The sequence below is a fragment of the Amblyomma mixtum genome, chromosome 8 (assembly GCF_055824585.1).
Source record: "Amblyomma mixtum isolate Tamu chromosome 8, ASM5582458v1, whole genome shotgun sequence".
In the NCBI taxonomy this organism is placed as follows: Eukaryota; Metazoa; Arthropoda; class Arachnida; order Ixodida; family Ixodidae; genus Amblyomma; species Amblyomma mixtum.
The window spans coordinates 46,936,575-46,949,232 of record NC_143019.1 but is presented as its reverse complement, the minus strand read 5'-3'; the positions used below and the strand labels follow the sequence as shown (position 1 = coordinate 46,949,232).

The 12,658-nt window shown below is 50.0% G+C and overlaps 1 non-coding gene across 1 annotated transcript; it reads right to left on the bottom strand.

The window, feature by feature from the left end:
* Window positions 1-1,044: 1,044 nt before the first annotated feature.
* Window positions 1,045-1,116, bottom strand: TRNAT-CGU (transfer RNA threonine (anticodon CGU)). The gene has a single exon. It is a non-coding gene; the product is annotated as a tRNA-Thr (tRNA).
* Window positions 1,117-12,658: the final 11,542 nt, after the last annotated feature.

Here is a 12,658-nt window from a genome sequence, read left to right as displayed (position 1 = left end):
TCTTCCGTTCTATCTTCACATCGTTTAGTGTATACGCTGTGACACTTGTGTCGGCTGTCCGCGCTGACTTTATTGAGAGCAGCCCACAATAGACGGCGGTTGAGATATTGCGGCAGATAACGGTAGCGCGTACAGGCTTGTTCTGCCGGATGTGCCTGTCAGCGACGGTTTTATTTTGTTTGTTTTCTCTTCTTCCTTTAAAACTCTCAGTTTATGAGAAGCCTCTTCCTTGCGTTCTGCAATGCACAGGAAAAAGTTTTAACCACCTAAGGGTCCTAAGTACACTTTAACATTTTTACCAGAACTAATCATTTTTACACAAATAATGTGAAATGTTGGTCTTTTTGGAAAGAAGCCTGGACTTCGAAGTTTCTCCATATTTCTGACATTCAGCTGCAGGACACTGCAGCTATCCTGAGAGATTCCACAAGGCGCTCATTACAGCAAGGTACGATCGAAGACTGAGAGCGTCAGTACACGATTAGGGAGCGCTAAGAAGCGTTTAGATTGATCAAACGTTAAGAAACCTCCGTTAGGCGCCTCCCTGAAGCCTGTTTTTCTAACTGATGAACTTGGATCCAACCAAACCCAACAGAGCGCACAAGTCCAATATTAGAACCTTCTCCTAAGGCAAGAAAAGGATAAAGAGACTAGTGATAGTGATAGTTAATGACTGCATAGCTAGAGTTTGAAACAGATTTCCCTTCTTATTTCATTTCTCGCTTCGTCATCTGTTCTACAGCTGTCGAGCCATTGCGTTTGCCTCTGCCAAGGTGATACCCACACGGGGCCTACTGACCGGCTGCCGTTGCGACCCTACAATATATCGCCTGGAGCTTACATTTGTTAAACTGAGCAGACAAGGAAAGGGGAATTGAGGGGCTCGTTATAAATATGAGAGAAGCCAACAGACACAGAAACCAAGGGGCACAGGGGATTTTTTTTAGTTTATTTATTTTGTGGTGTTCATCAAATTATAATATTACTGAATATGTTATCGCTTAAAGCTAATTGATTAGAAAAGCAGAAGAAAAAACAACCACATGCCGCCGGTGGGATCCGAACCCACGACCTCCGAATTACGCGTCCGGTGCTCTACCGCTGAGCTACGGCGGCGGCTGTCAAATCTGCTTTCGGGGGTATTTATGTTTACAAATAACCTGAACTTGGGAGTGTTCACCGGCGCCACCCACGTTCTTAAGCGGCGGACGTGGAACGTCCTGAGTTACCGCTGGTGTGACGTAGAACGCCATCGAACGGCGAGGGTGGAAGCTGTGTGAGAACTCTCTTATGCTTCCTAAGGCATCAAGGCTGCCAGAACCGAGGCCCTCGTTAAGCAATTAAGCAGACAAGGAAAGGGGAATTGAGGGGCTCGTTATAAATATGAGAGAAGCCGGCATCTCTCCCTCCGCTTTAGATGCCGGTTGGAACGCTTACAGGACAGGCAGTAGGAGTACGAGGGTTGGCGGAGAGGCGCCGGTAGAGGGCGTGCATAGGAGTAGTTGTACATTGACTACCACCAGAAGGGCACACGATGGCTTTAGTGCACACTTTAACAATCGCTTTGGCAACCGGACTGAAACGCCTTCTTCACCTACCAGAAGTCAATGAAGTCGCTGCTAGCTCGGCGGTGTTGGCGGCCCGCGCTTAACCCTAAGAATTGGATGAAAATGAAGTGGATATTACTGTAGACAGCCGACTTTTCGAGCCACGGAAATGATTAAGCCAAAATAAAACGTGTGAACTGTTCGGAAACTCATATTTCTCTTTTTCTGCCCACTGTGTATCGCGCAAGACTTGCTTACTCGGCCGGGCCTCTTGGTTCCTTTCCGCTGAAGTTTCTGCCCCAGAGGATTGTCTGCCGACTTCATTCCTCACCGGAGATAACGGTTCGGAAGAGAGATGAACACAGAGAGGAACTTACTGGAGGCGCCGACCGGCCCGCACAGAAAGGTCTGTAGTTTTAGCTTTCCACCCACGTCTTATCCAGCTCATTTATTTTTGTCTTTACTTTTTTTACCCTCCCAGATTCTTCCTCCATCTTTACCGCTTGTCGCCAAAAGCACACAATCGCTGTTTTTTGCGCTTTTGTGGGCCTTTCTTTTCTCTCTTTTGTAAAGGTTACCGTCTATTCCAGAAACGCGGGGGAAGGCTGTGGTTTGAGAAGTATAATAAAAAGGAATGGAGGCGGAATATCCCAAATCATTTCCCTCATCGTTTGTTTTGCGGACGTCGAATGTGTGGTCGTACGAATAAACAGAATCAAAATAACACCGACGTCCCGAAGAAAGTACTTGAAGTGGCTGCCGTAGGGAGGCGCTGGAACCGAAGCGATGGCCCCCACTCATTCCATTTTCTATTCGTTCGATCGCTCCCTAAATGTAATTCTCTTTTTCAAGAGTTCTCTCAGTTCTAAATACGCATTATATAATGGAAGGAAGTATTAAAAACACAAAAGGAAGCAGTAAAAAGTACATTTTACTCTGCTTTTAAAACAGCATGAAGTTGGTTACTCTTTCTCAGTAAAAGAATGCAGGCGATCGGAACCGGGAGCAGCTCTTAAAAGAAACGCTCACAAAAATACCACGGCAAAAGACAATATCTCAAAGGCACCAGACAAAAAACATATACGGAGCTTGCATACGGGAAAACCGATGTCGCCGTAATTTACAGCCACTGCTTCTTTTTCTTTTCCTGACTATGAGCCTTTATGATAACCAATATTTTTTACGTTTTTTTTATTGTTCGCCTTCTCAGCTCATTTTTTTCCCTCAATCCTCGCATTCTGTTCACCGTTTCGGCCTGGCTCGTTTAATTACCGAACCGGTGGAAGAAAGGATTCTGTGCCGTCACAGCTCCCCCCTTCCTGTCGAGAGGGCTGTGGGTTGCGAACTATTTACAAAGAAACTCAAGTTGGTAGGAAGTGAAGAGTAAGGTGCGGGTCTGGGAGTTGAGGTGGCGGAGGTTCGGGTTCATTTATTATCACTCTAGTTTCGGCTTCCCATCCACCACCGCTGCTCGACATTGCCCGAGTGCGGAGCAATGGGAGAGTCGGCTCACCAGCGGCGAGCTCGCGACCCAAAGGGCCTTAGTGCAGCACGCGACTGATGCAGCACGACTCAGTGGAGCCTTGGAATAGGGGCCCACCCTTGCTGACGAGAAGCCTCAAGTCGCCAGCGCCAGAGAAGACAACGGAGACTTCACAACCGCGAATCCCTTGAAAGATACAATAAAGATACAATAAGCACCGAAGCGTGGCCTTGTGGTAGAGCATCCGCCTCGCATTCGGGAGGTGCTGGGTTCGAACCCCAGTGCCGCCGGGTACCCACCGGTTTCTTTAATGGGTACAAGATTTCCCCTGGCCTGGTGCTCGGCTCTTCTAGGGTGAGATGCTTGGGAAAAAGGTCTTAGACCAAACAGTTGCCTTGACGGATGAGTGATAAGTTCCCTCACTCACTCACTCACTCACTCACTCACTCACTCACTCACTCACTCACTCACTCACTCGACATTGCGGGGTAGCTTTCCATGCACTCCTGCCGCCGGCATGTGGCTGGGGGAAGAAAACAGAAGTCCTGGATCGATGATGAGAGAAAACTTTCGATGAGGGAGAGAAGTAATAGATAGAGAAGAGAGCGGCTTCAAAGGAAGGATGTCGAGATAGACAGTAAAAAAGAAACTTTGTGACCAGTGCGGCGACCCGCATTGGAGCAATGCGAAAGCAAAACATCCACATGCTATATCGACGTCAGTGGCTCTTCTGACGTCCATGTACTATATCGACGTCCATGGCTATTTTGACGTCTAATTGCGTTTTTCGCTTTTTTTAGTTTAATTATCTAATTAGACCCTATCAAGCAAATCTTTCCCACGGCAACATTTTATCCTATACTATATATCACAATCACACTTTCACACATTTATCTTCAGATTGCGTTTTTGTTTGTTTTCATTCAGTATTGCAACACAGTCGAAGAAGTAAACGCCCGAAACGATAAAGAACTGTACCGTAGCTGCCATCGGGGCGCAGTTTATGTATTTGTTTGCTTGGCTTGAACATTCAACTTGAATTGTCCGTTTTAGTTCAACATTTTTATTTTTTTTTTATTGACATGGGCGGAGATGCTGGTTCACTTCGATCTAGTTCCACTGCGCAGAAAATCTGTGAGCTGCATCGCTGGCGTGACCTTCAATTTTTGGCCTCAAAGACACTCGAAAAAAATGTTAATTTCAAATTTCTTTTAGTCATGACTCAGCTCTTCCACATAGTCGCAGTCAGCTTCGTAGTTTGTTTCAATCGCACCAGTAAACTGCACTACTGGAAAGCTTATGGTTTATGGTTTATGGGGTTTTAACGTCTCAAAGCAACTCAGGCTACGAGAGACGCCGTATTGAAGAGCTCCCAAAAATTTCGACCTCCTGGGATTTTTTAACGTGCACTGACATCGTACAAAACACGGGTCTAGAATTTTGCTTCCATCGAGGTTCAGTCGCTGCAGCCGAGATCGAACCCGTGTCTTTCGGGTCAGCAGCCGAGCGCCATCACTACTGGGAAGTGGCCGTGCGTACTGGGGAGTCAACTAAGACAGCTGTAAAGCAGTAAAGTTGGAAGGATTAGCGAACTCACCAAGGAAGGCACGTAGCAAGAAAAAAATATAGCAGCACCGACGATTTACACTAGAATTACAGTTCTGCCCTTGTATACATTAATTCAAGCCACTGGCCACCTAATATACAAGCGTTGCGAGGAGAAGCAGGCCCCTCGAGAGAGGCACGAAGAGCGGGGAAAAAAAAAGAACCAAATCGAGGAAGGAATCAAGCTGCGGAGAAAGCCACAGGGCCTCTGCGAAGCGTCCTCCCCAATGGAACTGCAGCTTTATTAACTGCTCAGGTTCCAGCGAGAGTGGTCGTCTTTCAGAACGGCCGCCTCTTAGATTGCTTCGGCGCCGTGCAATGCTAGTTGCTCTTAACTTTTCTCCTCCCCATCACCCGCATCCCAACGGCGTCCCTTTCTCTGCCTCTTCCAGGTCAGTCCCAGCGACGGTTCTCGTTTTTGTGCCAGTCGGCGACGTCGTCGCTTTCATCGTTCTTCTTCGAAAGGGAGGGCCGTGTGCTTGAGAGCCGGCAGCGAAGGAACGGAGTCCCAGAGCAACTATCCACGAACTCGCGCACGGGCGCACCAACAAACACGGCTTAAACACGTCACAGAACCGAGTCCCACGCAGTGAGGGCCGAGGTATGCACTGGCCCAAACCATGGGATGTAGAAATGCCGTACATCGAGATATTTACATGTGTCGACGTACATGCCGTGGTCTTTCAGTTTGCTTTCTGGGCGTGATAAATGACTAATTGTTTCTCAGATACCTGGACAGGTCTACAAGAATCGAAGGGGTAACACTAGTTGAGGTGTTCTTACTCTGACTCTTTTAGGTGAAGAGATCCGGTCTGTCTTTCAGAGACGCAGCTGAGCGTAATGCTGCACCGAATTAACAATACGCCGTGGTGGTCCTAGAAGTAAACGCTGGGTCCACAAACACGTAACTCTTGCACAGAACAAAACAGAAAGCGGAATACATTAGCCAAGGTCCAGCCTACTTGGTCCCTCTTTTTGGGAGCTAGAGATGGGCTCGCTTTTTATTTTTTTTTGTTGAAGGATGTTAGAAAGAAGAAAGGCACGAAGGAAGCCAAGAGAGGCTTCATTTCTTCGCACCTCAGCCTTTAGAGTAGCCTGCATTGTTTTGTTCCCGAATTCCCCATTATGCCCTCTCGCTTCTCTATCGCTCGTGTCCTCAAACCCTCGATCTGTTGTGGAACCACGTGTGCTTGCTTATCCGACACCATCCCTCTTCCCAATGAGCTTTTGGTCAGCAAAATTCAAAATTTAGAGTCAAAATTTACGTCAGCCGTTCCGAGCCAGCAGAACTATGACGCAATGGAGAGCGACGCGGAGATCTCGACTGCCCTCGTGACAGCCATCTCCGCGATGGAGGAGCGCTTAACCTCTAAATTGAGATCTATGATCGAGACCGCCATGGACCAGATCTTGACCAAGGTCATATCCTGCCGTTCCCGCAGTGGTCTCAAAACACATCTTGGGCAACCCCCGCCTCCTTCGTCGGACGGGTCCCATTAGGGAAGTATCCTGTCCTTTAAAATTCAACCGTCTCATTATTGATTCGGACAATGACGACAGTTGCCCCACTCCTTCCATCATCACCCCCTTGATGGCGCAAGTAGTTGGTTCTGGGGCAGCCAATCCCCCCCCCCCCCCCCCCCCTAAACATTTTAAATCATGGCGAGACACCTTAATCAAAGGAGTTCCGCCGTCTCTAATTCGGCCATGTAAACTTAAATAACACAATGGAACTGTAGAGGCTTTAAAGACCGCACTAAGCGGGCCAATTTCCGCCTCTACATTGCAACCTTCGAGTCCCTACCAGCTGTGGTTTCCCTCCAGGAGCCAGGCCTGGGCACCACACTTTCAAATTACTCGACGTTCCAACAGGATCCCGCGTCTTGTCCTCTCGTTCACAAAGCCTACACAGCCAACTTAGTGGATCTCGACTCGAGTATTCCTTCAGCTCGAGTATTCCTATGTAATGGTGACTATCCTACCACTCCGCCGCAGGGATCCGCCGTGGCATATACTCAACGTGTACTGCTCTCCCAAACTCAAGCGAGTGACTTTCGCGGACCTCTTTAGCCGCGCGCTAAGAGTAGCGGGTCGCGATCCCCTGCTGATTGTGGGCGACTTTAACGCTCCCAGTCAGCGGTGGGGGTATCGCCAGGAGGAGTCGCGCGGACATAAGCTGGCGGAACTTGCATACACGTTGTTCCTCACCCTCCACAGGGACCCCATCCGCCCAACACGGCTAGGGAATTCCGTAACACGGGATACGCGTCCGGACTTAATCTCCTTTCGCAACATACAACACGCAGACTGGCTCAACACCGAGGAGACCCTCGGTAGCGACCACTGCATCCTTAACACTACACTGCGCACACGCCCCCTCAAGCGCCCTAGAACACAAGCCCGTGTCCGAGATTGGACGAAATTCAGCCAAAATTGTCGCTCACTTGATAATACACCCATTTCCGAGCAAGGATACCCAGCATGGTCCCAACAGCTGCTGACACACCTTTGCTCGCATGAAACTCAGATCCAGCTTTCAGAGGCGGTCACGAACGTGCATAACCACCTTCTACATCTCTGGGAAGCCCGTCACAGCCTCGTCCGCTGTTGGCGACGCCAAAATACGATAGAAAGCTTAAAGCTCGAATTGCCGAGCTTACTCAGAAAGCGGCAGAGTACGCGGCTCAACTCGCCGACTTCAACTGGGTGGATAGATGCAGCACGGCCGCGCGACAAATGTCCAGCCGCAACACATGGCGTCTCTTTCAAGCCCTAATCGACTCAACCCAAACACGAACCGAAACACAAAAACATTTGCAGCGAGCATGCACGCTTTCCTTGGTAACACAACTCAACTGGCACAGTAACTTCGGGACCAGCATCTGTGTACAGCCCAAGACCCCTATGGATCTGCGTACTATTATGCAGGCAAAGAGAACATGGAGCTGGATCAACTTTTCCATCTCCATGATCTGCGGGCGGCTCTCGCCAAAAGGAAACGGGGCACTGCGCCAGGAAGGGATACTGTAAACGTCAAGGTTTTTACGAATCTGCCCGACCTAGCATACCAGTCCCTCCTCGCCTACATCAATGCAATTTGGCGCGGGGACACCCCCCTGCCAGTCGACTGGAAAATGGCTCTGGTCACTTTTATTACTAAAGCAGGCAAACCAATTGACACAGATAACCTTCGCCCCTTCTCTCTCACCTCCTGTGCAGGGAAATTAATGAAGACAATAGTGCGGGATCAGTTTTCTGCATATCTTGAACACAAACATGTCTTCGCAAGCACCATGTTCGGATTCCGCCCTGACAGATCTGTGGAACAGTGGTCCACATTTATTGAGGAAGCCCCATGAAGAAAGCGGCGAACTGAACGACACGTCAGCTCTGCGAGGCAGCCATGGACGTTCACTGGATTGGATTGGATTGGATTGTAAAACATTTATTGCGTCGAGAGCAGGTTGCGGAAACACGTACTAGATGGCCGCTAGCCTATGGCCGCTAGCCTATGGCTAGCGGCGACCTCGTTGGCCCGCTCGATTGCCCGCACTTGGATCTTGGGGTTCGAGCTGACCAGCACGGCCTCCCAACGCTCGGGAGAAGGGAGCTGTAAGCCTCTCACTTCATCGTCTTCTACATGGTGGCACGTGAGGTGGCGCTACACATCCTTTCCCTCTGCCCGGCGGACCCTCCTCCGCGGGACCTAGAGAGCCTCAAGACCTGGGAGGACTGGGAGAACCTGCTGCACTCGGAGGAGCCGGCCGTGCAGACCATCGCCACCGGCCGTGCTGCCAGTGTTATGGACCTTAGGAACATAAACACTTGAGTGCAGTGGGGCCGTGTGGGGACCCTGGGGCGAGCCACGAATTCCAGTTACAATAAAGTTTTTCGCTCTCTCTCTTATTACAACTGATGAGCTGCGCTCAAATTTCGCAATAGGAAGCAACGCAATCGTCGGCAATTTTTTTTCTTCTAACTTGAGCGCGCTCCTCACACACCAATCTTCCTCCCTTCCCTTACGGCGCGGTTCCTGTTTTCACAGAGATATGCGAGACAGATACTGCTCCATTTCCTTTCCTCAATAACCAATTTACCGATTTACGCGATTTGTACCTGGCTAGCAGGCTGGATACGCTATTTGCAAACATGCGCTCAGTTCTTACACGCATGCAGGTCGCAATTTAAACGCAAGTACGGTATTCAGGATAACAGCTGAGCCCGTACCGAGAGTTGCAGTGTGACGGCTACGCAAATAGCAAGAAAAAATGCGAGGTTTTGCCAAGAGATTATAGCTATTGAAAACTTACTTTGTCCATCTAACAGCGTTTTCCGGCGTGGCGTTTGAGCCCGGGTAAAAAAAATCCTGTTAATTTCAAACAACAGTGGTCAGGTGTATGCAACAACTTTTTTTTTTGAACTTTTTTGGACGCTGTGTTTTTGAGCACTTGCGTTCCCAGTGAGTTTGTGTGCACCGGGCGACATCGGTCGCCGTAATGTATCTTGGTTTTTATAGAGGGAGAGAGAGAGAAAAAAACTTTAATTTGATGAGGAATTCGGGGCACGCCCCAGGGTCCCCGCACGACCCCACTGCACTCAAGTGTTTATGTTCCTAAGGTCCATAACACTGGCAGCCCGGCCGGTGGCGATGGTCTGCACGGCCGGGTCCTCCGAGCGCAGTAGGGTCTCCCAGTCCTCCCAGGTCTTGAGGTTCTCTAGGTCCCGCGGGGGAGGGTCCGCCGGGCAGAGGGAAAGGATGTGGAGGGAAGAACCGAAGGGTTCTGGGGATAGGGCGCATGCCGGAGTGGGGAAGGAGGGATGATAGTGGGCTAGGGTAAGGGGTGAGGGAAGAGAGAGTGTCTGTAGTCTGGGCCAGAGTGTTGCTTGTTTATTATCTAGAGAGGAGTGGGGCGGGGGGGGGGGGGGGTAGAGGGACGGATGTCCATTTTAGAGCGCAGCTCTTTGGCGTCCGTTGCTGGGTTTCGCGTCGTCGTCGGCGTCGGCGTTGTCGTCGGCCTCGTAACCAGCTCCGCCCCCCTTTCATCCCCCCAGCGCTATCGGCGTCAGCGGCATCAGTCAGTCGCTGCTATCTCTTCCCTCCTCCCTTTATCGTGTTGTCCGCTTGCTGCGCGCGCTTCTGCCCCCATCGTTTGCCGCTGGGTGTACACGCCGCCCCCCTCCCCCCTCTTCCTGCGAGTCTCCGGTTGTCAAAGCGCCGGCTCGAACTTAATTCCTTTCTTCGCTCCTCCTCCAATGCAACCCCTGTGCGGTGGCAATCAGAGAGCCAGATCGGTGGCGGCGGATCTGTATATGTGCACCGCCCGAGCCGAAATCGCGAATACGTGTGAAAAATAAAAAAAAATTCTGTGATAGCGCATACATGTGTTGCTCGATTTCTTTGCCTCAATCTATCGAAAAGGTGAAACAGCTTATTTGCTGCGCTCAAATTTCGCATTAGGAAGTAACGTAATCGTCGGTAATTTTTTTGATCGAGGGTCCAATAAACTGCTCTTAATTCTCTTCAAAGCCTTCGTGAGAGGGAGAGAAAGAAAGAAAGAAATCGTCGAGGCAACAGCTCTTCACTGCTAGAGGTCTCCGGCAGAGATCACCGGGCGTTGCCGATGACCTCAAGGCTCTTATATGAGAGTATCTGTTCACGCTTCGGCGAGCGCGGTTTCGGCCGGTTATCTGTTTTTATGCGAAGCATACTAAAATAGCCCAACCCAGCTCCTCGAGCGCGGCGGTGTCGTTACCATTGACCTTTCGTGACCTCCATGTCATACCACGTGATGCGTGACGTCACAGCAGAGGAGAAACGGGGGCCCAGCTCGCGCCGTCGCGCGAGGCGTCGCGACCAAGGAGGACCACGTGATGCGTGACGCAACGACATACGAGAAACGGGGCCCCAGCTCGCGCCGTCGCGCGAGGCGTCGCGACCAATGTGTTTCCTGCTTCTGCCGCTAGGTGCGCTGTAGTGAACACGTGATGCTGGAGCGGCGGTATACAAGGGGGTGCGCCTGCGTCTGCTAGGCGTACACGGGATAGAGATGCCTCCGGCTGCTCGTTGGAATGAGAAGCAAAAGTTGCGGCGTGCTACAGAGACTGATGAAGAGCGTGAAGAACGTCTAGCCAAGCGGCGTGCTCGATATGCAACTCGGCGACAATATGCTTCGCATCTGACTAGGCTTAACCTAAGCTAAGCCTCAGCCATTTTTGAGCAGCGTCCGCTCCGGCGGACGCAGTTGTTGCTGCGACGCGCGTCTTTTCTTTCCTTTTTATCTTTCTTCTAATCTTTTAACTCTCCTCTATCTGCACGTGGCAGCGGTGGTGGCTTGGCTCGAGCCAGTAGCAGGCCCGTGCAATTTCCTTTTCATCCTTCTCTCAGTCACAACAACAACAACCTCAAGGCTCAGCCAAGGCTAAATCTTCATTTAAGTTTGGAGAAGCGGTGGGTAGTCAATGGTGAGGCCAATGGTCAAGCAATTGGACAGGTCAAGAGTCAGGATCAAGGGCATTTCAAGGACAAGTCAAGGTCAAGCCAGGTCGTTTAAGGTCACGTGAAGGTCACATCAATGTCAACCAAAATTCGGTCCCGTGATCGACTTTGGGCTCATCTAGCAGCCTAAACACGGCGTTTACGTGATAGGGCGAGACATCGCACCATCTTTAACCGAGTACATGACGGAAGGAGAGCTGGCACGCTAGGAAAAAATTCAGGGGGCACTTTGACTGTCTAAAGTGCGTAGAGGCGAAAGCGTTTTCCGAACCACTTTCGCTGCTTCTATGGCACTGGTGGCGTCACATATAATTGAATACTAATTACTAAGTGATGACAAATCACCAATTAATGGTTAATTACTGATTAATGCCTGAATACTAATTAACTGCTAATTAATGACGCTTAAGCTTCGTCTTTAGGAGTGGAACGCGACAGCGTGTTGTAGCGCTGCCAGGGAGTCCACGGAACGCCACCACCCGTTCGGCGCGATGCCTTGCTCTTTGAACGCAATGCTTTTTGAGGAAAGGAAATGGCGCAGTAATTCTCTGTCATCTGGGTGGACACCTGAACCGCACCGTAGAGGAAGGGATGAAGTGGGAGTGAAAGAAGACAAAGAGGGCCCGTAATGAAGGAAATGAAAATTGTATTTGAGGACAGGAAATTACGCAGGAACTGTCTCACATATCTCGGTGAACACCCGTCAAAATTCAAGGGGCACTTTTTTACCTAAAGTGTGGTCACTGATGTGTGGTTAAGATGTTAAGCTTCGCCTCTAAGAGTGGAACGCGACAGCATCTTGCAACGCTGCCAGAGAGTCCATAGAACGCCATTGCCCGTTTGGTTCTACGCCTCGCTCGTCGGTAAATTGGTTTTTGAGGAAAGGAAATGTATCTGTCTCTCATACCTCGGTGGACGCCTAAACCTCTCCGGAAGGGAAGGGAAGAGGATCAGAGTGAGCGAAGACACCGTATTCACTAGACGCGCCTTTGTTCATCCCAAACCATCGAGCTGGCATGGCGGAGTGGATAGCATGCTCGTCTCACACGTCGAAGACCGGGGTTCGATTCCCGAGCTCGACCAATATCCTACTCCGTTTTATTTATGTATATGGCCTGACTAGAAAAGTTAATTAGGCTAATTGGACAATTAAGCAATTAACTAAGCTAAGTCCCACTTAATTGGAGCATCGCTATACGATCCCTTCAATTGGTTGCATGGTTACTAGACAAAGTACAATTGGCCCCGTTTGAAATTCGCGCACTGTGACGTCACAGCCGTTTCGACCAATTGAAAAGCGTGACATTTTCTGCCGACAACTGCTGCTTACAACGATGAGGCATTAGAGGCTTTCGCCTTAATAAGTCGAAATGCGCTGTTCACGTGCTAGGTCGGGGCGTCACGGCCTCCTAAATCGAGTACATAACGGAAGTAGCACCGACGTGTCTTGCACGAAGTGCACGTGTGGTGTTCACGTTCTAGGCCATGACGTCACGCGTTCAGGTGAGCATAAAAATTAGGGCTCTA